Genomic DNA, 27,598 nt, shown 5'->3' on the forward strand with positions numbered 1-27,598 from the left:
ACGAAAGACTTAGGCAATGAAAAAGGGGGAAGTAAAGATATTTAGTGCTTGATGGGAACGAAGATCAAATGTAAAGCATTGAAATAATAAATATGTAACAACAATGGGACGCTGTCGAGAATGTAAAATAATTAGGTAACTAAACGCGTCGGAAGTTTTTTCGGGAGGGGCTGGAAGAGGAGATATTTGTTTTTTGTCTACATTGTGCCACTTCTGAAGATCACTTTTCATTTCATGTAGACTGTCACATAGCACGTAAAGGGAAGATCTGTGAGGTCTTGATGTCTTTTTATATAATGGCATTTATCAGGAGCTCTGCGCACAGCTATACGCCCAATTTCACATAATAATATATTATATGATATATAATATAGCCACTCTTTTGCCTCCATCTTACCGCTATAAGTTCCGTTCTAACCATAGCCTCTGCTAAGTAGCTCTTTTGGTTGCTGGAATCACAGTTGCACCCAAGTTCTAGGCGACCCTAAGGGACCCGTTCCAGGGCTGCTGCTGCGGTCCGCTTCTCCACGGGTCCTGCGCGCTCTAACTTCAGAGTGGCCTGTCAGCTGCTGGTAGTGTATATCGTCAGTCAGCCTGACGGAAATAGGTCCAAACCTATATCAACGATCAGCCGATGATCGTTGTATTTATTACATGGAGCGATAATCGGCCGAATTGGGCCGATTCGGCCGATTATCGTTCCATGTAATAGTACCCTAAGGGTTCCTCTTCTCATAGCTGACAGCTCCCTATTCTTAAAGGGGTTGTCTTATCAAGGCAATTATCAAGACAAAGCTCCTGTAACACATGGCAATCATTCACTATTTCTGATAGAAGTTACTGCCATCTGTACATGCGTCCACAAGAGCAAGAGCTGCTCATACTTGAGGTGGGCATACACTGACCAAAAGTTGGGGTTCATACAAAGCCCAATGATTGGCATTTGAATACTGCTGTCCTTGGCCTGCATCCACCTTCTCCAGGCAGCAGGTTTCAAATGTCGATCATTTGGGGTTGTGTGGACCACAACTTTTGGCAAGTTTTCTCATCTCTATTAACCACTCTCTCTCCCGACCTCCCCATGTACATGAATGTTCAGCATAGATGCTCTAACTGGAGGGATAAGCTGCAGTCAGACAACTTTGGTGGTGGCTTACCTTTTTCAGAACAATAGGGTCGGTCGATAGATATCAAAAACACCTAACTCTATTCTTTACCAACATCATCTGTCGGGAGACCATGATACACTTTACACAGAGACCAAAGTTGGCTTGTTCTGTTGATGCAGTCACATTTAGTGTATTTCTACTCTTCTAGATGAAGGTCATGAGCAGGTGACAGGAACAACACCTCTCTAGTTATGTAGCTGAGCTGTAATATACCAGGCACGGCCTCTTGAGGAAATTGGCGCATTTTATGGTAAAAATAAATAAATAGCAGACCATTTCTTCTATTTATGGACAGTGTCCTTATAAAAGATGACCCATATTGATCTGTTACTTGGTGATGGCTGTTTCTAGTGAAGGCTGGGGTACAAGAAGTAAGAAGAGACCTCAAGGATTCTGCTATCATTATCCCCCCCCCCCTCTTTTTTGCGGTAAATGCTCAGGGCCATACAATGAGCAGATTTTGTAGGTATGCTGGCGAGAGTGTAAAAGTCAGCACAACAATAATATTTACTTTATATAATAATTTATATTGTTGTTGAAGAATTCCTAAAGTAAGAATCAGCAGTTCAATCCGTCTGCACCATGACATGCATCAGGAACAGTTTAGAGAAATATCCAAGTAACACCTCAAATATATACAGATTGTATTTTTATTTAGAGATGTGATACTCAGACACCATTCTTGTCTGACCAAAGGTATGTGTGGAAAACCTTGGGGGGTCATTACAGATTAGGATGAAATGTTTTTTTGTTCTTTCTGACAATATTATAGGTACTTGAAATCAGATTTAGACTTGTCTGTAAACCAGGGCAAGCTTCAGCACCCAAAGCTGTGAAGGTACCAGGGTCTATTGGGCCATCATGGACCAACAACCATTTTTGTAGCCAAGATCTATACTTCAACAGTCAAGAGTGGTATAAGCAGGAAGCCCATTGTGCCTCTCTAGGGCCCACATTTTTATGGAGCCTCTTCTGTTCTAAATTCCATACACTGAATGTCAACAGGTGCTCAGCATATCAGCTTTCTTTTCAACATGTACATGATCATTAGCACTATGGATAGAGTACAAGACTTGACATTCAGTGATCACTTAATCTTCTTTAGGCTATGTTCACATAGCGTAACAGACCGTCCGTTTCGTGACCCGGCCGGGCAACGGAACGGCCAGCCTCTAAAAAAATCATCCCGGCCGGTACTGCAGTAGTGGCCGGATGATCTTTATGGTCATAGAGTTCTGATGCGGGCGCATCCATGCGCCCCCATCAGAACTCTCTGCTGCACACTTTGGAAAGAGCTCACTCCACAGTGTGCACTGACATGGTTTTCTACAGCCGCTATTCACTGGATAGCGGCTGCAGAAAACTGACATTGTCAGTTTTTTGAGGCGCCGCTAGGGATCCTGGCCCGAGCGTATACTATGTGTATACGCTCCGGCCAGGATCCCATAGAAAGAAAGGCAACGTATATTTTCGTTATGATCACACATAGTATTTCAGGAGTAATCAGGAGTGGTACTGACAGGGCAAAATTATAAAGATTTGCATAGTTTCTGTGTTTTCAACCCACTTTTGGTTTTGGTTGACTGACCAAAAAAAGACTGACCTAAAGACTGACAGAAATACTGTGTGGAAACATAGCCAGCAGCTATCTTCATGAATATAACCCTTTTTAAATGTGTCTCTCAACTAAGTGGTATAACTCCAAAGTTTTTTTCAATTCAATTGGCCTAGAGCTCTTGACAGACATAGAGCACTGTTCTTTTAGATCAGTGCTTTTCAAACTGTGAGGCGGGCCTCACCAGTGAGGCGCCCCCTAGGTGCTGGTGAGTGACAGCTGGGGAGGCAGTTCTCACAGAAGTGAGACCATAAGCGGCACAGTCCTTTTCCTGACTGCAACAATCTCTGCTTTAGGAACATTATTGACTCATTTTGTACTTTTTTATGTTATACACAGATTAGGAGACAAATTGAGGGTAGACTGAGCAATAGTTTTCATATTTGCATGGACTTCTATTATTTGGTGAGGTCCCAGCATCCTCTTGGTCAGTCTGGTGAGGCCCTGGCATCATTTTGTCTGTTTGGTGAGGCTCCAGTAGAAAAAGTTTGAGAAGCCCTGTTCTAGATAACAGATTTGTCTAAGAAGAAGTTTCTCCATATATTCCCAACATTCTGCCCACAATCTTTTATGATGGTCTCATATCATGGACCCCCTTCATGAGCATCCTATAGAGCGCACAACTACAGCTAAAGATCTTTGTGACTTTTCTTATTTTCATTAGGGTTCAAGGACCATTTTATATTTCACAGAGTTATTCTGTGCTACCTGGACGGGAATGTAATATTATAAGAGGGACTACAGTACGATGCACATTAAGTCCAATATGTACTAGAAGGTGACTATTTATTTTCTTGATGCAGCATTGATGTCTTTAATAAAACTACAAAGAACTGTAACATTCGGCTGCTGCTGTGCAGACCGTTCCATGGAAGTCGCTCATCTCTACATTTCTATCACTTTTGATGATGTTTTATTCTCCTCTGTTATCTGTAATGATCTCTCGCTGCCTGCAGGTGTCTTTATTGCTTTTCTTAGAGATGCAAATTTTTCAGCAGAACAATACATTTCACCAAGGTTCTAGTAAATTAATTGTATAAGAGTCGGCCGCCCAATCGGAGTAGAGCGTCTCATATCAAGTAGATGTTTATTCTCATTTATCGAAACTAACTCTGTCTATTTGAAGACGGACATATGTATGCCCCATATATTCAGGGCACTTTCTATCTGTACAGAACATAGGCATGTCCATGTTAAATTATTTTGTAATCTTTATTCTAAACACAGTCCAAAGAGATCATAGTAGTGTTGAGCGAACTTTAAAAAAGTGTCGAGTTTAGCCATGTGGCCGAACTAAAGCGCTCGGCTTTCTCCCCGCATCTGGAGAAGTTGCTGCCCTAGAGTTGTCAAGAAAACATGGATACAGCTGTTGCAAATTTCAGTTGAAAATATACATTGCATTGAAGTCTATGGAATCCCGGCCAGAGTGTATACACTCCATATACACTTCGGCCGGGATTTCTTGTGGCCACATGAAAAACCGACATGTCAGTTTTGTGCGGCCGCTATTTATTGAATAGCAGACTTACAAAACTGTGAAATGCCGGACGCACTTTACATTGTCGGCTATACGTAACTGGAATGTGGGCACATCAGAATGCTCCCGCATCCCAATAAAAAAAAAATGAAGTTCATCCATCCAGTACTGAACTTAACTGACACTGGCCGTTCTGTGACACGGCCATGTCACAGAACGGCTGGTGTTTTAGGTTGTGTGAACCCTGCGTTAAACTGTATACATGTTTTCCAGGACTTGCTAGAGCAACATTGAACTCTAGATGCTGGGAGTTTCAACGTTTTTGTTCGGCCTTTTTTCTGAATTTCGCTCAACACTGGATCCTAATGCATAGGTGTCAAACCATGCACCCCCCTTCCCCCCAGCTTTTCGAAAGTTACAATTCCAATCAGTCCAGGCCTGATGGGAATTGTAGTTGTGCAACAGCTGGAGGGCTGCAGGTTTGACACCTATGTACTTAGTGGCACATGACTGGCTTCAAAATCAGCTCCACAAAGGCTTGTCCTTTGTTGGTCTATTGATTCTGTCTGGTTGCAATATCCTTACAATAGTGTTGCAGTGGTATTGAAGTACTTTGAGCCCATAGTGTAAGTTTTCTAGTCTAGATAACTCCTTCAACTTAAATAGTCTTCAATTCATAAAAAAAAAAAAAAAAACAGCAATATTACAGTGAAACCAGCCAAATGCAACAGCTCTAGAAAATAAACACAAGCAAAAACAAAAACACTAATTCTTTATCCGCCAGGTATTAAAACCCTGACGTGCCATTGAAAATAACTATGACTTTCATGTGGGTAGAAGCAGCTTTCAAAACAATCGGCGTAGAAATTGATCATTTCCAGCAGACACTGAGTAAATCTCTAGTGAACAGGCTGCGGACATTCTTTGGTGCTTTGGGGGAAATTATTGTGGAGTGTTGGACCTGTGGACTTTCTTTTCCCGTGATTCCACTGACATGTTTAAAGTCCCTGCTGTCTCTCGGAGTCTGGTATCTATCATAAGCTCAGCTCAGAGCAGAATCTAAGACATTGTTAGTGTTAGGCTGAACCATGTATTATAGATTTCCAAACAATAACTGGTATAAGCCGTCTTGTTTATTTAGCTACTCATTGGAGGAAGTGAGGTTCTCAAAGGAAAATAATTTTATATATTATTGAATTGCTGTGAAATTACTTATGAGAATAATGATAGATTAAAATATATTATTATTATTATTATTATTATTATTATTATTATTATTATTATTTTGTCTTCTGCTTTGGACAACACTGTGTTAGATAGTCCTCCAAAATGAACCAATCACAGGATGCCCCGCTTCTGAGATTCCTATTGATCAGAAGTACTCTTTAGTGCAAACTGGTAGCAAATGTTAAAGGTTAAATGTTAAAAATCTTTTTCATTCAAATCAACTGGTTTCAAAAAGTTATATAGATTTGTAATTTATTTCTATTTAAAAATCTTGTCTTCCAGTACTTATCAGCCGCCGTTTGTCCTGCAGGAAATGTTTTCTTTTCAATCTGAGACAGTGCTCTCTGCTGAAATCTCTGGCCGAAACAGGAACTGTCCAGAAGAGCAGCAGCAAATTGTCTTAGAAAACCTCTCCTGCTCTGGACAGTTCCTGTCTCGGCCAAAGATGTCAGCAGAGAGCATTGTGTCACACTGAAAAGAAAGCAACATTTCCTGCAGGACATACAGCAGCTGATATGTACTGGAAGATATTTTTAAATAAAAGTAAATTACAAATCTATATAACTTTCTGAAACCAGTTGATTTGAAAGAATTTTTTTTCCCTGGATAACCCCTGTAAGGCACCAACATAGGTGAAGTAAAACAGTTAGCTGTCCATGTGGTGGTTCCTGCATATCAAAACTAAGATTCTTTGTAGCTTATCTTAAATATATGCATATGAAATGTTGTACTTCTGGTTCTTTGCAGGCATATCTATATGGACATAATATACTGTACATGTTTTTCTTTGTGTGTGTATCCTGTCTATAGATCTATGGCTATGCATTGTACAGTACTTTGAGAAGATCTACATATATGGATATGTATTGTAGCTCTACATCAGAAATCAGACAGCAATATGAAGGCATGACTGGGTATAGTGTAGAAGCTATATTGTCATATTGTCCACATCAGGATGGCACTAACTGTTGGCTATATCCAACTAAATTTTGTAAAAGGCTTTGGCAAAAAAAAAAAAAAAAAGACTCAAAAATTTACTTTAAATTGGTACAAAACAAGTTATGCAAACTATATGCAAAGATATACTTTGTTCTTTGTAGGGTTTAAATGTGTGAAAACATATCCTTAGTCACTGCTAATAAAAGGTCATGAACTTCTGGTTACATTCTTCAGCTCCATCATAACACTTAAAGGGGTTGTCATAATAAGCCAATAATAATGCTTTAGTGACCTCAGTCCTGCCATGGTTGCCCAGGGGAAATATATGGCCAAACAGAGCTGGATCATGGATGAGACTTTAAGGTGGAGCTCTGTTTTAAGATAAATAGGTTTTCTTGATGAGGCATCAACTTTATTTTTGTAATGTGTATGAGCCACAATACCGGGCATGGACGTTTCTGGCCCCAAAAATATTTGGTCCTTTAAGTTTATACACATTGCACTTCATGTAACATGTAAGCGAAACAATAGAGTTGCTTATATATGCCATTTGGGTGCACTCTTAAAGTTTATAGCGAGTCACTAACATGTCACCTTGTAACCATGTCTTCTTGTTACATGAAAGTATCAGGAAGGGGTAACGTTAAATTTGTTATCCTTTAAGAAGCTAATCACGTTCCTAATGGATTTAATATTTACACCAGACTTGGCTTTTTCTATAAAGGATAAGATCTTAAAGAAATAAACTTTGTAAAATAAACGGTGACGATCTGAGCAGGTCGGGGGTTGTAAAAGCCCTCGACTCCTCACTCGGCACCTCGCAAACATTTTATATGGAAAAAAGACTCGTGTTATAAATAGACATTTTCTGCAATGCCGTTGACATTTGATCGCCCTAAATGATAGTGAAGCCTTTACAGATTGTAAACATTTTTGCTGCCTTTTGTGATGGAGTTTTTTTTTTTTTTTTTTCACCAAGCGCACACTTCAAATAACATGAGACTTCTTAATAATTTTACATTTCTTCGAGGAGGGGCTGCCCCCGTTGTAGAGGGCTGTGGGGCCATTACTTTGATGACTGGCTGTAAGATAAAAGATAAGGCTTTAGTTTTGCCATTGATGATAAGCGTGACTATCACAACTCTTGGTATTAATATTTCAACTTAATTTTATGCTTACCATGCAGGATGTCCGGAGTGTCTTTTGTATTTTTTATCATCTAAAATGTATTTTAGCTACTTGTTAAAACTCCTCTTAAAGGGCCACAAAACCAAAACATACAATGGTGCACATACAGTAGAAGAAAAGAGGCTCATTATTCGAGGCCAATATGGACCACCATCATGGAGTCATGTTTTACTTGACAGGATAAAAACAGCCTGGTGTTTCCTTCTGCACACCATTTCTGTGCCTATTGAGCCTAATCTCCAACCTATTCTTGTTTGCTAGTCCACTCTCATGTCATGATTGGATCCCAGTGGCTCTCCTCTTCTAAGCAGCACCACCCATTGAGCTATCAGGTTTCTGAACTGCTTCCTTTCCAGTTTCACCAAGATCTCCACCATGCTCCAGGTCTGTCTAGTCACGCCCTTAGGGTATGCACGTGGAGAAAGTCCGGCGGATGCCATTGCTTTCCACCGCTCATGGCCGTGCGCATCTCCACCCGTGACATAGACTTCATTCTATGCATGGGTGGATTTCACCGTCCGTCCAGAAAATGAACCTGTTTGTTCTTTGGACCGACGGCGGAATCCGCCTGACCATAGAATGAAGTCTGTGGCACGGGCTGATATGCGTGCAGCCGTGAGCAGGGGCGAGCTGCAGAATCCGCTGTGGGTGATCCGTGTGGATTCTGTAGTGTGCTAATACTCTAAGGGTCCTATTAGGCTGGGTTTACATATATAAGTTTGCATCAGTTGCGTTTTTTGTTTGCCTAAAAACTGACCACAACTGATGTCACAACTGATGCCAAAAATGCATCAGTTGCCATCAGTTTTTCCATCCTTCTTTTCATTAAAAAGCATCAGTTTCCATCATTTATCACAAGTTGCTCTCATCAGTTGACATTTTTTTCCCCAGTATGTTTTCCTGTAATTTTCAATGGGATATGCGGGGGAGCGCACAGGGGGGCTGTATACTAATTGGGGGAGCTCACAGGGGGCTATATACTACAAGGGGAGAGGACACAAGGGGGCTATATGGGAGGGGGAGAGCGCACATGGGGGCTATATACTACGGGGGGAGAGCTCACAGGGAAGCTAAATACTACTGGGGGGGCAACAGGGGGGCTATATACTACTGGGGGAGAGCGCACAGGGAAGCTAAATACTACTGGGGGGGCAACAGGGGGGCTATATACTACTGGGGGAGAGCGCACAGGGAAGCTAAATACTACTGGGGGGGCAACAGGGGGGCTATATACTACTGGTAGAGCAACAGGGGGGGCTATATACTACTGGGGGAGCAAAAGGGGGGCTATAGGGGAGATCACACAGGGGGAGATATATGTTTATTTTTTTACATTGTGCTGCTATTTGCCTCAACGTTGGATGCCAAAGCCGAAAGGCATGCGTCCTTCCCGGCGAGGCATCCGGCGCTCCATTCACTTTAGTGGATGCGGCGCCGTACAGCCTTGCGTGCCGCACAGGAGGACGCTGCATGCTGCGTTCTCCCATGCGGTCGGTCCGGTGGTGCGGCGTCACTATTTACACGCCGCATATATTGAACGATCCCATTGAAAACAATGGGATCAGTTCAATAATGCGTTTCCCTCCGGCGCTTTTCTCATGCGCCGGAGGGAAACGCTGCTGCACGCCGGACAAATGTAAACCTGGCCTTACACTGAGCGATTTTTAACGATTAACAACTAATGATAAATGATCGCAAACGAGATTGTTTATCGTTTACCTGAAATCTGTCACCATATTACACAGAATAATAATCGTTAGTAACGATCATTACTATGATCGTTATTACGATTGTTGCTATGAACGTTTATTCCTTCTGATCCCAGAAAAACAATGAAAAATGTGCAATTACACTGAACGATTAGTGAAAAAACGCGGAACTTGAGCGAACGAATGTTGAATTACAGCGAGCGATTAGTGAACGATTAACAATAATTTTAGCTTCAGATCTAAATAAACTATCAATGACATATGAACGATTTTTCGATCGTTGCCTGCAATTACACAGAACGATTATCGTTTAAATTCAAAAGATTTAACGATTTTTCGCACGATAATTGTCCCGTGTAATAGGGCCCTTAGACCTCCTAAACCTTTGCCTCGTGCCTCCTCTTTGCATTATTGAGCTTCCTGTCTTGAGTCCACTCCATTACTCCCCTTCTCCAAACTCTTGCTGCTAATCGGGCCACTTAATCTGACCACGTTCTTATCATGCTACCATCCTTCTAGGTAGTCTTAGGACACTTTTGCACTGGCCGCCAAGCTAAGAAGAACCAAAATCATGACCATGTAGAATATTAGAAGGAGGGCCATTTAGCAGAAGTAAAATAGAAAGTGCAGCCATATTCAAAACCTACATGGACACACTTCCAGTTTTATAAAGTAATGTTCCTTTCACTAACTTACACAGACCCACGAATGATCCTCCATAAAGCACACAGATTTCTGTCACCATATTAGGCACCATAGAGTCATCCTATAATGGCCAGTGCTGAGATCCATTAATTCGGTCATCTCCAGCTGCAAATGATTATAAGCTTAACAGTTTTTGCTTTTGAAGGGATCTCTAATTGCCCATAGAAATTATTAAGATCTGTCTTAGTACTATTTGTTATCATTACCTGTCCCAGTGATTTAATGTCTCCTAGAGTCTACTCTCTCCTTAATATGCCCTTATTCCGCTTTAGCATTCAGGCGCCACACCTAACACCCATCTTTGCTTATTTCTTTTATCCTGTTTGCAGATGTCAGAAAGACTTACATTTTATGTCCAAATATCCCGTGCTGATGGATAAACGATTGCATGTGTAGAAAGCAAAACACATACAAATGAACATATTTATACAAATTCCAAAATTTGGCTGGAGAGTCCCACTTGGCTGGTTTCAAGACAGCTGAACAGATTTACAAGGAAAATATATGTTGGCATTGGAAACAGCGTTCTTTGTCAGAAGGGGATCTGCAAGTACTCCTATGTAGAATCCGCATAGGGCCTTATTCATAAACCCTGGAATGCACACTGAACACTTCCCAGCCTTTTCCTGTACCACTTTTTGAATCCTCTCTCTCACAAACCAAGGCAGTATGGGGCATAAGCCTCACCACATCACAAGTGCCGGCATTCACAGTTTAACATGTTTTCACTCTCTAAGCCAATTGAACTTTTTCAGGAAAAAAAAAAAATATATATATATATTTATTTATTTATTTTTAAACTTTGAGCCCAAAATTTGGTTGTATTAGCAGAAGGTTTCATCGCTTTTGACTGACACCTTTTCATATTTTCTTTTATTACTTCCTGTATAGCTTGTTTCATTGATGTCTAAATATATATATATAAATAAAGTATATATTAAAATAGCTATGGTTTAAAAATATCATATAATCCAAAATATTTTAGTATATTACATAAATAGTTTTGGTTTTATATATTATAATAAAATTATAATTATAATTCTTCAGAAGTGATAGAAATGTGCAGGTTAGCTAACTAATTTATGATACATACACAATTAACTTTTGCAGCAGAATGAAATGAATTTTATTCAAACAAATTGAAAAAATTGCCCGAATGGTGGATAATTTATTGCGCCTTATATAAAAAAGATCCCTTAATTTTTACTTTGCATTATTAATATAGCATGTAATGATGTGTATCATCCAAGAATATTGTCTACAAAAAATAAAAAAATCTTTGATAATAATAAGCATGCATGTCAAAAACTGTTTTTTTGGATGTTCAGCCCCCATGAATGACAATGGAGCTTATCCTCGTAAAAACGGCTTCATGCCCACATCACATCTGCTGTGGCAGAAATCCATAATTCTGATGTGCACACAGAACCTATAGAAACCTTATGTGCAATTAGAATATTAAGCATCCAACCCTCTGATGAATGATGGGGGTGTATCTGGATTTTTATCGCTATCTCGCTTCTGTGTGGCTTCCCCCATTGGTATGTATGCTGCTGTGAACTATTTTCCATTGCCATTGTATCAGTAAGTGTGGTCTTTTTTATTGATACAGATTCATTTTGATCTGATGTCAAAGATTACTTATAAATTCTGAACAATTTTCTTAAAAAATGAATTTTCAGTTCAGAATATGGAAAATATCGATATGATATCGTTATTACACCATTTTTACACCATTTTTTTTTTTTTGCACACTACTGTGTTTCATAGTGTCTCCTACTACTGCTTGAAGAAACAATATATATTGCACGTATAACTTGTCAGTAGGTGTGTCGGTGGCTTTACACCTTTTAATATTGTGTCCAACTCAGCACTTCCAATAGCTTGTTCAGCAATAGCTCCTGAAAGTGAAGGAAAGATACGATGCATCTGTGCAGGTGACAGTTATTGGATATTGTGATGAAGGTGAAACTGTGGTCACTTTGTAAATGTGAGAAGAAAAGTAAAAATGGTGAACACTACTGGATGGTTTTGCGTAGCAACACTGTGTTTATTTGTACAACCGTTCTCGTCTCCAAGTCTTTCAGTGCTGAGATAGCAAATTAATAGTTTTTTAACATTAGATGAAAACTTTTCAGATACCATCTGCACTATGGTATTCATTTATAGTGGAAGTTACAACGTTACTGATACATCCTTACAAAAAAAAAAATAAAACATACATATTGCTTTGACTAAGAACTGTCAAACCAAAGAGGGGGGGAAACCCCCCAAAAAAGAAAAATGCAGGACCAGTTGTAAACAATTAGTATCTTTTATTAAGCATATACAAACTCTATTAAAATTTTAGCATATAGTAATAAAATTCACAGATTAGGAGCTGAAACATGTACAGATCCCCAAATATTGTGGGTGCAGGTAAATTATGTTACATAGTAAGACTACATGAATTAAAAAGACAAATTTTGTCCTGAGTGCACAAAGTAATTTACATACACAGGTTTTGGGCAGTGGGCATATAAAGGCTATCACATATCACAGTGGATAAAGATAACATAAATCACAGAACTAATACATGTTACCCATATATTGTGTCCTTAGTACAATGGCCACCACACCTGACACGCGTTTCGCGTGTTGCTTTGTCGAGGGTGTTCACCCTCAAAGTGGGTGCATTAGTAACTTCTCTCCATTACATGCTATCCATAGTTTTGTACTGTATCTCTTCTCCAGCACAGTGTAGAGCTCTGGTCTTGTCCCTAAAATGTAGATTATGAGAAATAGCCATACACTATGACAAGGAGACTCTCACGTGCTCAATAACCGCAGTAGAAGCAATAAAATTGTCTTCCCCACTCTGAAGGGTTAATTTAACTAAGCTTTGCAGGTTTTAAATATCTTGTGAAATGATAGGTACACTTTATCATATGAATTTGTATTTGACTTTCTCTGCCCAGTATTCTGCATCCCACATGATATATTTCCGTTCTGATCTGGAAACAGGTGCCAGTCTATTGGACATTCTGGATTATTGGATGTCACTTTATAATAACGAGGTTTCTCCAGCTGTTTGTGTGATGTATTTATGCTATTTTCATGTCTGACCACAGTTTGACCAACCAGGCAGTTTCCTAAGCATTTCCCAGTGCTGCCTTCTCACATCACAGCAGCGGTTGCTTACATATTCAGCCCTTTCTGACCTTCTCCCTTCTCAAGTATGAAATACCTGTGGCTTGGTTTGTAGCTGCTGAAGGGTCATTTGCTCTTGGACACTTTATAAAAGCATTTACTGTATGTCTTATCCGCTTGACATATGAAGTTGTAGTATCAGAAGGTGACCTCAGTACGGACAGTTGGGTTTGTACTGTGACTTTATTTACCATCCCACTGGTAGCCTGACTTAAAAAAAAAAGTTTAAACCCCTTAATTAAAGGTGAATGTAGACTTTTTGTCACATGAGGGGAACCTTGAAATGGTGCCCCTTCTCATTAAGATGAAATGTACCCATCTTGTATGGCACCAGACACTGGTGACATCAGGGAGTGTGGATCGGGCTCTGAGGGTGGATTACTGCTGAGGCCCACTAGTACCGGATGGGACAGCAACAACTGTTAAACTATTTAACCCGTCCTAGATGCCACAGTCAATAGTACCTACTGCATCTAGGTGCGGCAGCAGATGGAAGCATTCTCTGTTACATGATTGTCTCCCTTCCTGCCATTGTGGTTTGTTGAGAAGTTAGGCTACATTCACAGATGGTCTGCACCTACGGACAGGACTACAAATGTGGACCAGCAACTGTCCATGGTCGAATGGACCCCTTCATTCGCTATAGACAATTTGTTCCACAAATATGGGCTGCACTATGGCTTGCCTGTTTTATTCTTTTTTTAGTGTGTGTTGCGAATTTTGGCCCGCATATGGATCCATAAAATTATGGATGTGTATAAGAGCCCGTAGGAATGAATGGGTCTGTGTGAAAGTGGCTTTAAGATGGTATTCAGGAGGGCCTAGCGAAGACTCATAGGGGGAGGTTTATTAAACATGGTGTAAAGTGAAACTGGCTCAGTTGCCCCTAGCAACCAATCAGATTTCACTTTACATTTCTCAGAGACTCTTTGTAAAATGAAAAGTGGAATCTGATTGGTTGCTAGGTGCAACTGCACCAGTTTCACATCACACCATGTTTGATAAATCTCCCCCATAGTGTTTCTAGTACTTAGTAAAACAAAGGCAGAGTGTTCACAGAGCAATATAGTACAGTAGTATTGTACATGTGATCAAGTAATCGCCTGTTCAAGTCCTCCAGTGTTACTAAAAATATAAAAAAAAGTAAAACAAATAAAGTACAAGTATCCCAATTTAAAAGGACCAATTTCTCATGTATCATATGAAAAAAAAAACAACAACCAAAAACTAACAAATTAGAGATCAAAGTGTTTGGAAGTTTCTCAACTTTTAAAATATAATGTTATTAACCCTGCACAGTAAACATGCAATGCAATACAATGCAAGCTCCATTCACACCAATGGAACAGTCGCTGGGATTTTTTTTTTCAATAAATGTGTTATCACTGTGTTGTGTGTTACATAAACCACATTTACTATATTACCGGGTCGCCCCTGCATTCACAAGAATGAGAAGAGATGCGGTCATGCATGCATGCCATCACACTCATTCATTTGTGGCACCTGCCACACATAGCCAATAACAGGTGCACTTGGTCCTCAATTGGGACAGTTATTAAAGGGGTTATCCAGCGCTTCAAAAATATAGCCACTTTTTCCAGCATCACTTGTCTCCAGTTTGGGTGGGGTTTTGTAACTGAGTTCTATTGAATTGAATAAAGCTTAAAAAGCAAAAATATTTTTCTTTCAGATCAACTGGTTACGGAAAGTTATATAGATAGGTAATTTACTTCTGTTCAAAAATCTCTTTTCTTTCTATATTTATCAGCTGCTGGATGTCCTGCAGGAAGTGGTATATACTTTTCTGTCTGACACAGTGCTCTCTGCTGCCACCCCTGTCCAAGACAGGAACTGTCCAGACCAGCAGCAAATCCCCATAGAAAACCTCTCTGGTAGAACTGCATTAGGTGTAGCACCTCCTGAGAAAATTTGTGTTAAGTATACTGGTTTGTCAGTAAAGATAATATACAAAGTAAAGAGAGAAAAATAATACAGTGGTACCTCGGTTCTCGAACTTAATTGGCTCCGGAAGGCAGTTTGAGAACCAAGCAGTTTGAAAACGGATCAGTGTCTTCCCATAGGAAATAATGTAAATGTGATTAATTGGTTTCAGCAGCCACCAATAATTACCTACAATACTCATTTATTACACTGATAAGTGCTCAGTATAATCACTACAGTACAGTACAGGACAGCACTATACTGTACAGGACATTAAACATAAGGAATACTCATCAGAACCGGCAATTGTAGTACAGTAGTCACCAACTCCTCACCCATCCTTTACTGTATAGCGTCCCCCCCATCCAAGCACTGTAATGTATGGGAGATGGTGGTGCACTGCCTGTACTACTACTGCACTGTATATGCACTCCAGCAGTCTTATACAGCACTGTACTGTATGTGAAGCCTCACCACTGCTTAACTCGCCAGGTACAACCCACTATCCACGCTCGCAAAAACGTTCGAAAAACGTTCGAAAACCGAGCAAAGTTCAAATTCCAAACACTACTTCTGGGTAAATTTTCGTTCAATTACCAAGCAGCTTGAGTTCCAAAGCGTTTGAAAACCGAGGTATTAATGTATATTATAATATAATGTACATTTCTTTAAAGCCCATATGTTAGCTGCTCATTGTGTGTGTGTGTACAGTATGATGATTCGATCCATAAACCCCATTTGCGTAGAAAAGGTTGTGTGGAGCCAGCACTGTTACCACAATTTTATATCTATATAATATACCGAATGTTATTACTGTTGTTTCTGAATGTTAACTATACTGTTGGCACTAAAGTCAGTGCTTATAGATTTTCTCTTTTGTAATTTGTTCTTAAAAAAACTCCGTGCAGCGGGCGGATCCAGCGGGAGGACCGCCTGGAAAACTGGGATACAGCCATAGCCATAGGCTGTATCCCAGTTTTCCAGGCGGTCCTCCCGCTGTAGCGGGCAGACAGCGGGAATCTGATGCCGAGCGTTTGGGTTCGGACCATCCCTATACTTTAGCCCATCTACCGCTTTTTACATTTCTCTTTTGCTCTTTTCCACATAGCTGCATAAGCTGTAGTTTTAGAAACTGGGTCATGTGATCACTCATGTTCCGCCTGTGTAATATTACTACTAGTAACATTATTTCCCTCTATGACAAATGGGCTATACAAGGGCACAGGGAATTTAGGCAGATACTTTTTTCGGGGATTTGTACAGACACATAAACTTTCTGTTGATTTACATTTTCTTTTGAACAACAGAAAATAGTAATTAGGTAAATCTCTGATTTATCCTCATTGTTGTAGCAGGGTGGAGATGGTGTTCTGTGCAGACATGTAAACCCCAGAGTTTGTATAGTAAAAATCCCAAGTGAGAATTCACTGATTCCCAATTAACAGCAACTCGCTATATAAGCATCTGGGCCCATCCCAGATCTCTTTCTTGTCCATATTTTGATTCTTTTCAGCACTTGCCAAGTGTAATTTAGGTATTTTATGCACATATATTTGTATACCCATTTGTTGTTGGATAAAAGCAGAGTCTAATCATGTCTGAAGCCGTCAGCTTTTAGTCATCTTCATGAGTTGGTTGGTAGTAAATAGGGCAGAAGCTAGGACTTGACTTGACCTTCTCACCCTTAATAGAGCACCACTTTTGTCCCAGTGACTGTTTCTGGTATTGCAGTCCATCCTCCTTAAAAGGGAATTTGTCACTAGGATTATGTTTATACCGCCTTAAATGAGGACAGCATAAACTAGTGACAAAAATGCTGAACAGATCTGTGTATTACTTACATCATTGTGTACAGACGTTCTCCTAATATGCAGGAGAATAGGATTTTATCCACACCCCTCTCCCCGCCCTCCAGCTGGTTTGACAGTTGACTGACTATGCACAGCATGGATATATAACTGCCAATCAGAAGGTGGTGGGAGGGGTTTTCTGCTTTTCATAAATATCCAGGACTACTGAGCTCATGCACATAATGTAGAGGATAGCTCTGAATCAGCATCATAGAACAATGTAAGTGATACATCATTCTGTTCAGCTTCTCTGTCACTAGTTTGTGCTACCCTGAGATAGGACACTATAAACCAAGATATTGAATCAGACACAGCCCAGGGGCACTGTATCTGTGAAAATGTCATGATTTAATTAAATAAAACCCCATCCTAAAGTAAAAACAAATGGTGCTATGTTGTGACACAAGCCTGTAGTCCAGCAGAAGCTTAAAGGTAAAGGGGTACTCCACAAAAAAATTGCTTTCAAATACAGTGTACTGGTACAGTACCATAAAGATATATAGATTTGAAAATGACTTCCATTTAAAATATCCAGTTGTCCAGTACTTTCAGCTTCTACATGTCCTGCAGGAAGTGGTGTATTCTTTCCTTTTTGACAAGGTACTCTCTGCTGCCACCTCTGCACATGGCAGTAACTGTCAAGGGCAATAGGAAATCACAATAGAAAACATCTACTGCTCTGGATGGTTCCTGCCATGGACGGAGGTGGCAGCAGAGAGCACTGGAAAGAAAACACCACTACCTGCAGAACATACAGCAGCTGATAAGTACTGGAAGACTTTTTTTTTTTAATAATCTACAAATCTATATAACTTTTTGAGACTGGTTGATTTGAAAACCCCTTACTGAGCAGTTAAAATTTTTATATTTTTTATACAATCATTTTAAAGAGTGCTTTTTGTGGTCCTGAAATATATGAACTCTTCATATGACACATAAAAATCACTACATTTAAGAATCTGAGAGTGTGTAACTCATGGGTGAGATCAGTGGTCTCCAACCTCATGGTTTTCCAGCTGTTCTAAACTGCAGCTTCCTTTACCATAGACATGGGGTAGTTGTAGATCTTTTCTTAAAGGTGAAATTATCAGGAGCAATGTGCCTCATGTTTTCTACAGCTCAAAAGAGGAAGTGCAACAAACTGACAGGTTTTCTCTGTTCAAAATGGCGACCAAGAATTTTGTTGAGAAAGTATAAGCCTTGTGTATATACAGTATGTGTTGTACTATTGCCTTGTATATTCTTGTTCTGTGGATATCCAGTGGTTATCCAGAGCTACAAAAACATGGCCCTTTTCCCCCTCTCTTGTCTCCAGTTCAGGTGTGGTTTGCAATTAAGCTCCATTTACCTCAATGGAACTGAGTTTAAAACCCCACCCAATCTGGAGACAAGAGAGGGGGAAAAGTGGCCATGTTTTTGTAGCGCTGGATAACCCCTTTAATGGTAATGGATATTTATTTTCTTCTTTCAATTAATCTGTTTTTTACTTTCTTTACAGCCTTAATCCCATGAATTTCTGTGGTTTATGAAATGACAATCCCCCGTTATTGAGGCTGCTCCAGGAAAATGACCTTGACGAGTTTCTGAGGTGAGTGGGGTGTGGATATAGATGACTGAACTGAACATACATCTCTAAAGGTTATATGTATATACATTCTATATATAAAATCATTTGCAGCTAAAATTCTGTGTTCCGCACCTTACACAACTCTCCTGGTGCCAAATTAAGGTGAAGTTCACTTTTACACATAATCCACCAATGAGCTGCCCACCCAAAGTGTTTATAGCCTAAAGCTGTCCGTAAGCATAACTGTCACTATATAACTTATAACTTATACAGCCGACCGCATACATACAGAAGAGAGGTTTTGGCCCCGGTGCTATTCTGGCTGACAGGTATCTCTTCCATTCTCCCCATAAACACACTTTCAGCTCCACCCAACATGCATTTCTATTTCAGTGTGGAAAAGGAGACAGACAGCTGCCAAACATTTCTCTTGGCAAAGTAAAAAATTGGGCATATTATAATACAACATGCCGTTCCTTGTTTCCGCCAACATTTGCCATTAGGAGGCATCAATACTATAGACTGTTAAATTTACCAGCTTTAATCTAAGCTAAGCTTATTTTTCCCAAAATGAATGGCACCAGAAAGTTATGCAGATGTGCAAAATACTTCCATTTAAAAATCTCAAATGTTCCAGTACTTATCAGCTGCTGTATGTCCTGCAGGAAGTGGTGTTTTCTTTCCAGTCTGACACAGTGCTCTCTACTGACACCTCTGTCCGAGGCAGGAACTGTCCAAAGCAGTAAGGGTTTACTTTGGGGATTTGCTGCTGCTCTGGACAGTTCCTTTCACGGAGAGAGGTGGCAGCAGAGAGCGCTGTGTCAGACTGAAAAGAATACACCACTTCCTGAAGGACATACAGCAGTTGACGAGTACTGGAAGACTTGATATTTTTAAACAGAAGTAAATTACAAATCTGCATAACTTTTTGACACCAGAAAAAAATTTCACTGGAGTTTCCCTTTAAATTAATAAATACGTATCACAACCTGTACTTTGCTATAGAGCTGCTTTCACAGTTCCGCAGTTCGTTAGTGGAAATAGTCAACAAGCTTGTTGTCAGACACACCCATGACAGCTTAGCTGAGTGTTTATCACACAGGGAATGAAGGATGTTACCTTCTCCAACACCAGATGATTATAAAGTCCCTAGAAAGAAATCACTTTGCAGAATTCATATAAATTGACACCTTTGTGCCAATACTAAACCAGCAAAAACTCACCATCAAAGCTTGCAGAACTGTGAATGCAGCTCTGGAGTATAATACAGACTTTAAATCAGGAACATGTGTGAAGTATATATGAAGTTCCTCAATTTTCTATGAAAATTAATTATACAGTGGTACCTTGGTTTAAGAGTAACTTGGATTGAGGGCGTTTTACAAGAAGAGCTCACAGTTTTTTAAAAATTGTAACTTGGTTTAAAAGCTCCCTGTTCTGGGTGGGAGCGAGAGTGGGGGAGGGACATGATCTGCATAGAGTGGTCTACAGCACTGTACTCTGACTTAGGAAGTCCCCAGACAGAGAGTGCTGCTATACTGTGCCCACATATGTCCTGCTCATTCCTTCATGCTCCCTGCAGTCTCTGTCAGCCCTTACATTTCCCATCCTCTCCATTTCTGCTATAATGTGCCTGCACTTACACTCAGCTATACACGCTGTTGCTCCAATGTGCCTGTACTTACACTCAGCAATTCGTATTGCTGTACAGAGAAGTTTCTGTCACTGTCCTCCTGCACAGCTCTGTTATTATCACTTCTTCCTGATTGGTCCATGCTGAACACACCCTCTTCCCTATTGCTGTCATGTGACCACACAGACCTCTGAAAGCAGCCCTGCTTCTCTATTTTAGCCTGTTGTACTACGCTACTGCATTAGCGGGATCTGCAGCTTCATCCTGTATCTACAAGCTGCTGCAGTTTTTTCCTGGTTTATGCACTTACTTGCTCGTAATCCAAGGCACCACTGTATTTTAATAATAATAGTTATATTGAAAATATTATTATTAGAAACTTTTGTAATTAGAAAGTAAACATAGTAAACACTACAACAGCTCAATAACAATAAGATCCCACAGTATGACACGAAAAATCCACCCCACGGTTTCATTTTCCTGTGATCTTTTTTTGCTTTAATAATATTGTGATTGTTAATTTTTGTTCTATAAAAAAAGGTTTTGTTCAATATAATCTAAAAAGGACAGTGTACTGACAATAAATCTCCTATGGCGGCAGTCCCATTGGCATATCTATGGGACGGACTGGAGATAGGAAGAACACAGGAACTTGTGTCTTCATTGGGAAACCTCTCCCTTTCCTCTGGTTGTAGAGACAGTGTTCATTTCAACTGCATTCTAAACTTTAATGACTCATAAGCAAAAAGTAATTTGTAAGCATCAAGTTGTCCGCCTGCTGCAGTAGCTGGGCTGGGAAAGTCAAATCTGTAGGGGAAGGATAAGGAAAATGAAACTGTAAAATGGTTGAGGAATTTTGTAAATGCGGCCTGAGACATGACGACATATAAGTGTATTGGTACTAATGTCTTATATTACATAATCAATGCATTTGGCTAGGTTCATACCATGTAAAAACAACATCCGCCTTTCATAATAACTTCAGAAATAATTTAAAAAATAACGGACTTTGAGCAATGATGGCAGTTTTTATGAAAGGTGGACGTCATCTTTACCTTTTAGTGACCTTATGTTGACAACCTGAACACAGACAATATTACTAAATAATTTGAGCTTTATTAAAAGCATCTAAAAATTAAAGAAAATACATGTCTCTATAAGGCTATGTTCCCACACCGTTCATTGGACGGCCATTTTATGGCAAATAACGGCCGTTATCTTAAAATAATTTCCATTTCCTTCTATAATAACGGCCGTCATTTCAGTGTTATATGATCATAGCCTAAATGTTATAGTTCCTCTGGGTATTTATTATTCTATGTTCTATTAGTACTATTTAATTCTATATAATTTTTATTATAGTTATTTAATAATAATAAAACCCATGTACCACTACAATCAATCAATAAATAAATAGATATTTCCATACAACCTGATCGGCACCGCTGCACAGATTCTGATGGTGCTGACCGTTGCCTGGTTTCCGCAATCTGCTCCATTTTCTATTTATGCAAATGAAGTTGTTAGTCACACTGGAAGTGCACCCAGTTGCCGAACCTGAACAGTTCGGCAGGTCTGCTCAGCACTAATATCCACATCTTCAGGACATGGATGCAATTAAATTCCGCTTAAGCACTGGGCCCAGCTGCCCAGTCATTATTACAGAACAAGCCTAGTTCAGAAGCTGTATGGCCCTGGTGCTGGACAGCTTAGGAGGGCACCACTGGACCATCCCAAAGGAATGGTTCAGGCAGTATGAATGTAATGACAGGTTCCCCTTAAAGGGGTTGGCCACATTTTAGCTGATTTTAGAAAAACACTATCAGTTTCTTAAAGGGGAACTCCAGGTAAAGGTTAAAAAAATTAAACTTCTGCAGAAGCATAACCCATTACTTACCTATCTTTCCCAGTTTTGAAACTACCAAAAATCCATTTGTTTTGGGGGGTTTTGTTCTGTATTGTGTTTCTGTACTTCCTGGTTGAGCAGTTCCCAGAATGCAGTACTGGTTTCAGAATGCAATGCTTTCCCTCAGCTGTTCATCGCAGTCCCAGAGAAGTTACAGCAGCTGTTTCTGGCCGGTCATAGATGGTGGATCTCTCAGGGGTTTGGGGGATCTAGCCAAGCCTCCTGTGACATCACACCCTGCCCCCTCTCTGCATCATCAGCAAACACACACAATGTGAGAGAGAGGCATGGAATCTTTGTCTCCTGAGGGGGAGAGCAGAAGGAGCAGAAAACAATGTGAATTGTGCCATTGTGGCAGAACCGTACAGATATGGTAATATATTGCTTAGACACATCTATATAACTTTTAATCTACTTTTAATAGAAAACTAATTTTCCTTATGTGGACTTCCCCTTTAATGATATACAGCGCCTCTTCTGCAGCCCCATCCTCCTGCCGATCTCTGCCTCCTGCCCGATCTCTGTCTGTGTCCTCCATAGAAGGCTTCATATCTAGAGACTGACAGGTTACTCTTCCGTTTCCACAGCAGTACACTGTGCTCTTGAAACATGCGCAGGCTCAATGCAGGAGGCAGGGTGACACTGTATAGTCACAATGCCCCTCGATCAGCCGCAATCCATGTTTCACTGCACGGAGGATCGGCCGGGGAACTGCAGATCTGACAAGGGGACAGAGGTGCAAAATGCAGCATACCTATGCAAAAGAGGCGCTGTATATCTGTTGTGAAGCTTCCACACACATCCGATGGTCCGCAGGTCCTGCTGAAATTGGTGAATTAAGCTGAGAGATGCCTAATGTACATGACTGGCTTTAGTACCATGGTAGTTTAAACTGGAAAGACAGCCGGACATAGTCTGAACACACACTGCTCTCTTCAGAGGTGCAGGCGGCTATACTGAAGCTCTTGTCAGATTAGATAGTCAGCTATGTGTAAGCACAACATGAGATCATTTCCCCATAGCAAACATTATAAGTAGAGATGAGCGAACCTCGAGCATGTTCGAGTCGATCCGAACCCGAACTTTCGGCATTTGACTAGCGGTGGCTGCTGAACTTGGATAAAGCCCTAAGGCTATGTGGAAATCATGGATATAGTCATTGGCTGTTTCCATGTTTTCCAGACAACCTTAGAGCTTTATCCAAGTTCAGCAGCCCCCGCTAATCAAATGCCGAATGTTCGGGTTCAGATGGACTCGAACCCGAACCCGGTTCGCTCATCTCTAGTTATAAGGTAAAAAGAGAGTTCAGCTCTAAAGGGGTTGTCCTATTAGGGCCCATGGACATAATAGAGGGATGCCCAGGCATGATGGGAATTGTAGTTCTGCAACAGCTGGAGAGCCGATGGTTCCCGATTCCTGCCCTATACGGTGGTTGGATGTTTGCCTAGCTGGCAAGTCAGTCAAGCCGAGCTGGATGATAGCGGCTCCTAATAGCAAGGATCGATGTTGCTGCTGTTTTTGTGTAGTTTCTTGATTTAATCACTTTTCCTGCATCTTGAATTCATTTGAGTGGTGTTCTCTATTGTAACTAATTATGTTTAATTTCACACATAGTGTTCTGTAATTAGTGTGACTCATACTTGGTAATAACCCCTCAATGGTTTTCAAACCAAAGGCATAGAAACGCACAAAATAAGCCAATCCTGCAAGCATGCTTCATTAACACCGTGGGATCCGCGCATCCACACACTGGAACGCTCTTCTCTGTGCGAACCGTATTTATTCACGTCATTTGCTTCCATGTTAAACTTGCTAATAAAGCATTACGTGTTTGCTTAATATTATAACAAAGGTTTTAACACTGTTCAAGCGTGGCGGAAATTTTTACACATGCTCTGCTCGGGAGGTCACTCACAACAACGGTTCTGAGCTTGTTACAATGTATTTATTGTGAGTCATAAAACAAATTTCACACCTCAGTCTTAATTATTATTTTTTTTTAATGAACTAAGACGTAGGAAAAATTAAATATGTATGTGTATCTATTTTTATCATGAGTCTTTTAGTTGTAGTAATCTTGCATTTTATCACATCTACTGTTGATTTAGATTTTGAAAGTTATAATAACAGTAACACTTTAAGTGATGTGTTGGGTACTAAAGGAAGCATTGTTCTCGTGTGGGAGCACTAGGAGGAGAGGCACATATACAATTTGGGCCCATTGTAAAGATCACAGTGATGGCATGGAGGCACTATGTAAGGTGCAATAAATGTCACTTTTGTGGAGCACAAAGAGGGCACATTTACTGTGTAGTTCACTTTTACTGTCTGGGCACAATAAGGACACTGTCTGTGTAACACTAATGTTTGGGGGCATAATTTATCAGTATTTTCAAGACTGCTGTCTGTATAACAATTATTTTTGGAGGTAACTACTATAGCTATGGCACCATTACACCTGAAGTACAGTACTTGCAGGTAGAATAATTGGGGCAATATGGTCACTAACAGACACATCATTGGGGGCAGCATCAGGATATGCAGTTTATATAGGGAAAAAGTAGAGAATGTTCTAGTAAGAAAAGAAACCCAAGATATGGGGGCAGCAAATTCAGCTAACACTACTTGTTACTGGAAGGGGTTTTCATGGCAGTCAGGAGGGGCTGCAATATGGTGGGAAAAAGAGAACAACTGCAACTTCCTCTCCTAATCCCCTTACTGTTGGTGTCCCCCAAGGCTCTGTACTCAGGCCTCTTCTCTTTTCCATCTATACCTCTGGCCTGGGACATATCATAGAATCCCACGTCTTCAGGTACCACCTCTATGCCGATGACACTCAGATCTACCTCTCTGGTCTGGATGTCACCTCTTTTCTATCCAGGATTCCAGAGTGTCTATTGGCCATCCCCTACTTCTCCTCCCGCTTTCTAAAACTCAACATGGACAAAACAGAACTTATCATCTTTCCCCCATCTCGCTCCACCCTGCCATCTAATCTTTCAATCACTATTAATGGCTGCTCTCTGTCCCCCAAGTCCGCTGCCTTGGGTCATCTTTGACTCTGCCCTGTCTTTTAAACCACATATTAAGGCCCTTACTACCTCCTGCCGCCTTCACCTCATTTTCAGAATCCGTTCTTTTCTCACCCCTGACTCCACAAAACTGCTGGTACATGCTCTCATTATCTTCCGCTTGGACTACTGTAACATCCTCCTCTCTGGCCTTCCATCTAACTCCCTTGAACCCCTCCAGTCTATCATTAACTCTGCTGCCCGACTAATCCACCTTTACCCTTGCTTTGCCTCTGCCTCTCCCCTCTGACAATCCCTTCACTGGCTCCCCATTGCCCAGCGTATTCACTTTAAATTGTTGACCATGATGTACAAAGCCATCCCCTCCGTACATCTCTGACCTGACATCCCGCTACCGTCCCTCACGCAACCTTCGATCCTCCAGTGACCTCAGTCTGCGCTCCCCCCTTGTTCGCACCTCGCACAACCGCCTCCCACAAGACTTTGCCTGAGCCTCCCCCATACTCTGGAACTCACTACCCTGACACATCCGGCTCTCACCCACCATCAAGTCCTTCAAAAGTAACCTGAATACCCATCTCTTCAAACTAGGCTACAACCTACAATAGTTCTGTATCACACTTTACTGGCTGCACTGGCTACCTCCTGTTTTTCTCCCAGTACCTTATAGATTGTCCTCTTCCCCCATGTACCAGTCTGCCATTTGCCTTCATGTAATGTGTTTTTGATCTTGTATTGTTCCTGTTTGTTACCCCCTATCTCTTGTATAGCGCTCTGGAATCAAGGGAGTTTTATAAATAAAGATGATTAATAATAATAATAATAATAATAATAATATAGTTGTTATACATGGTCATAGTGTGACAGTATTATTTGGGTGTTGTCATCCTACTATTGGTAATCTTGGTCTTTGTAAGGTGTTTCTTTCAGTAATACTATGTTAACATTTGGTCCTGGTGTAGTGATAATATGGGTTTGTATCTACGATATGATATATATGATAGATTGTTTGTGTATATAATATACTACTATTATTTGTATAACATATATGGCTGCTTTATTTATGTCCATTATGCCATCATGTTTCTCTCCCTGGTATTCAGGACATAAAGGGCAGCTGGTTAGCATCACTGGCTTTCTGTAAGAGCATTTAGATTTAGTTTTGTCAGATGGGCTAGATGCTGTTTGAGACCTCTGGCCAAGACTAAGGGGAACCCTTCTAAATTAGGACCTCCTGTGGTTCTACCAAACTGAGCCCAGATCATTGTAGAACCGCTGGTGATCTGGTGCTGACTGTGTAGAATAATTTTAGAGTTAAATTGGGCTGATGGTAACTTGTGTGTAAGAGTGGCAAAGCTGAAGATCCCTCAGAGCTGTCTGCCGCTACATCTAGTAATAGGAAGAAAATAGATTAATAATATTCAAAGGGATTATCTAACCTTTTTAAATGAATGGCCCATTTTCCCAATTGTTAGTTGGAGGTCTGGTTATGAGCTGTGAGAAGACGCTGCTCAATGACATTGCCTCTACCCCAGTATTATAAATTTGAAGACTTAATTTCCTTAAGAAGGTCACTCACCTTCTTACCAAATCAGCAAAGTGAAAGAGAAATAACCAAGATAGTACTGAGAAACATCAGGGGATCCCCCCCTTTAGTGGACCAGAGTCTTATGTAAAGTTGCTGTTTTTTTGTTTTCAAGTCCAGTTCTGCTTTTTTGCCACAATGAATAATGAAATGAAACATATTGAAACACCTTAGAAATATTGAGAATGCCGATTCTTTTGTCAGAACCTGCGGTGATTAATGCGTAATAGGTCTTTGCATGAAGCTGGGAGTTTTTCATGTATAAAGATTGTGTCTTGTGATGGCTCCCGCCCTGACATTTTTATTGTGGTCTCTGATTTTCTCAGATTGACTGTAAATCGTGCTATTATCTCAGGGCTGGAAACGTGCTCAGGTGATTCCTGAGAAAACTCTATGCAAAAGACTTGGTGACGGGCATGCTGGCAAGCTGAACTCAATGCTGGTTTTCGAGATCATAAAGAAGAACTCAAGAAAATTGAGAACCCAAGCCCTACAAAATGCAGTAGGGCTTGGTATAAATGAAAACATAAAGATAGTAGGATTACAAAGCATCTAAGAGACCAAGTGACAGTTTATACAGTATTGCAGGTAAATGTAGAAGCACTGGGTACCTGAACACTAGATAACATTGGGGAGTGGTAGATGTTCATAGCAATTAACGGTGAGAGGTTAAGGCCCTATTACTCGAAGCAATTATCGATCATATTCGGCTAATATCGTCCTTTACGGACGATAATAGTCTCTCGTAATAGTAGACAACGATCAGCCAATATGCACGAGGTCGGCTGATCGTTGTCTTTCAGTGTCTTTCAAAATGTCGAAAGACCAACGATGTGGATAGCAGCGATATGCTGCACAGAACAGGA

General features: G+C 40.5%; 1 protein-coding gene across 11 annotated transcripts in view; it reads left to right on the plus strand.

Moving 5' to 3' along the window:
* The window catches only part of FOXP1 (forkhead box P1), a 576,401-nt gene that overhangs the window by 175,334 nt on the left and 373,469 nt on the right, over positions 1-27,598 (plus strand). For all 11 annotated transcript variants that reach the window (XM_069966877.1, XM_069966876.1, XM_069966887.1 and 8 more), the window contains one exon: positions 18,508-18,597. The gene's annotated coding sequence lies outside the window, so the exon portion shown is untranslated. The remainder of the gene's footprint in view (positions 1-18,507; positions 18,598-27,598) is intronic.

This window comes from Dendropsophus ebraccatus, chromosome 4, assembly GCF_027789765.1.
Source record: "Dendropsophus ebraccatus isolate aDenEbr1 chromosome 4, aDenEbr1.pat, whole genome shotgun sequence".
Taxonomy (NCBI): Eukaryota; Metazoa; Chordata; class Amphibia; order Anura; family Hylidae; genus Dendropsophus; species Dendropsophus ebraccatus.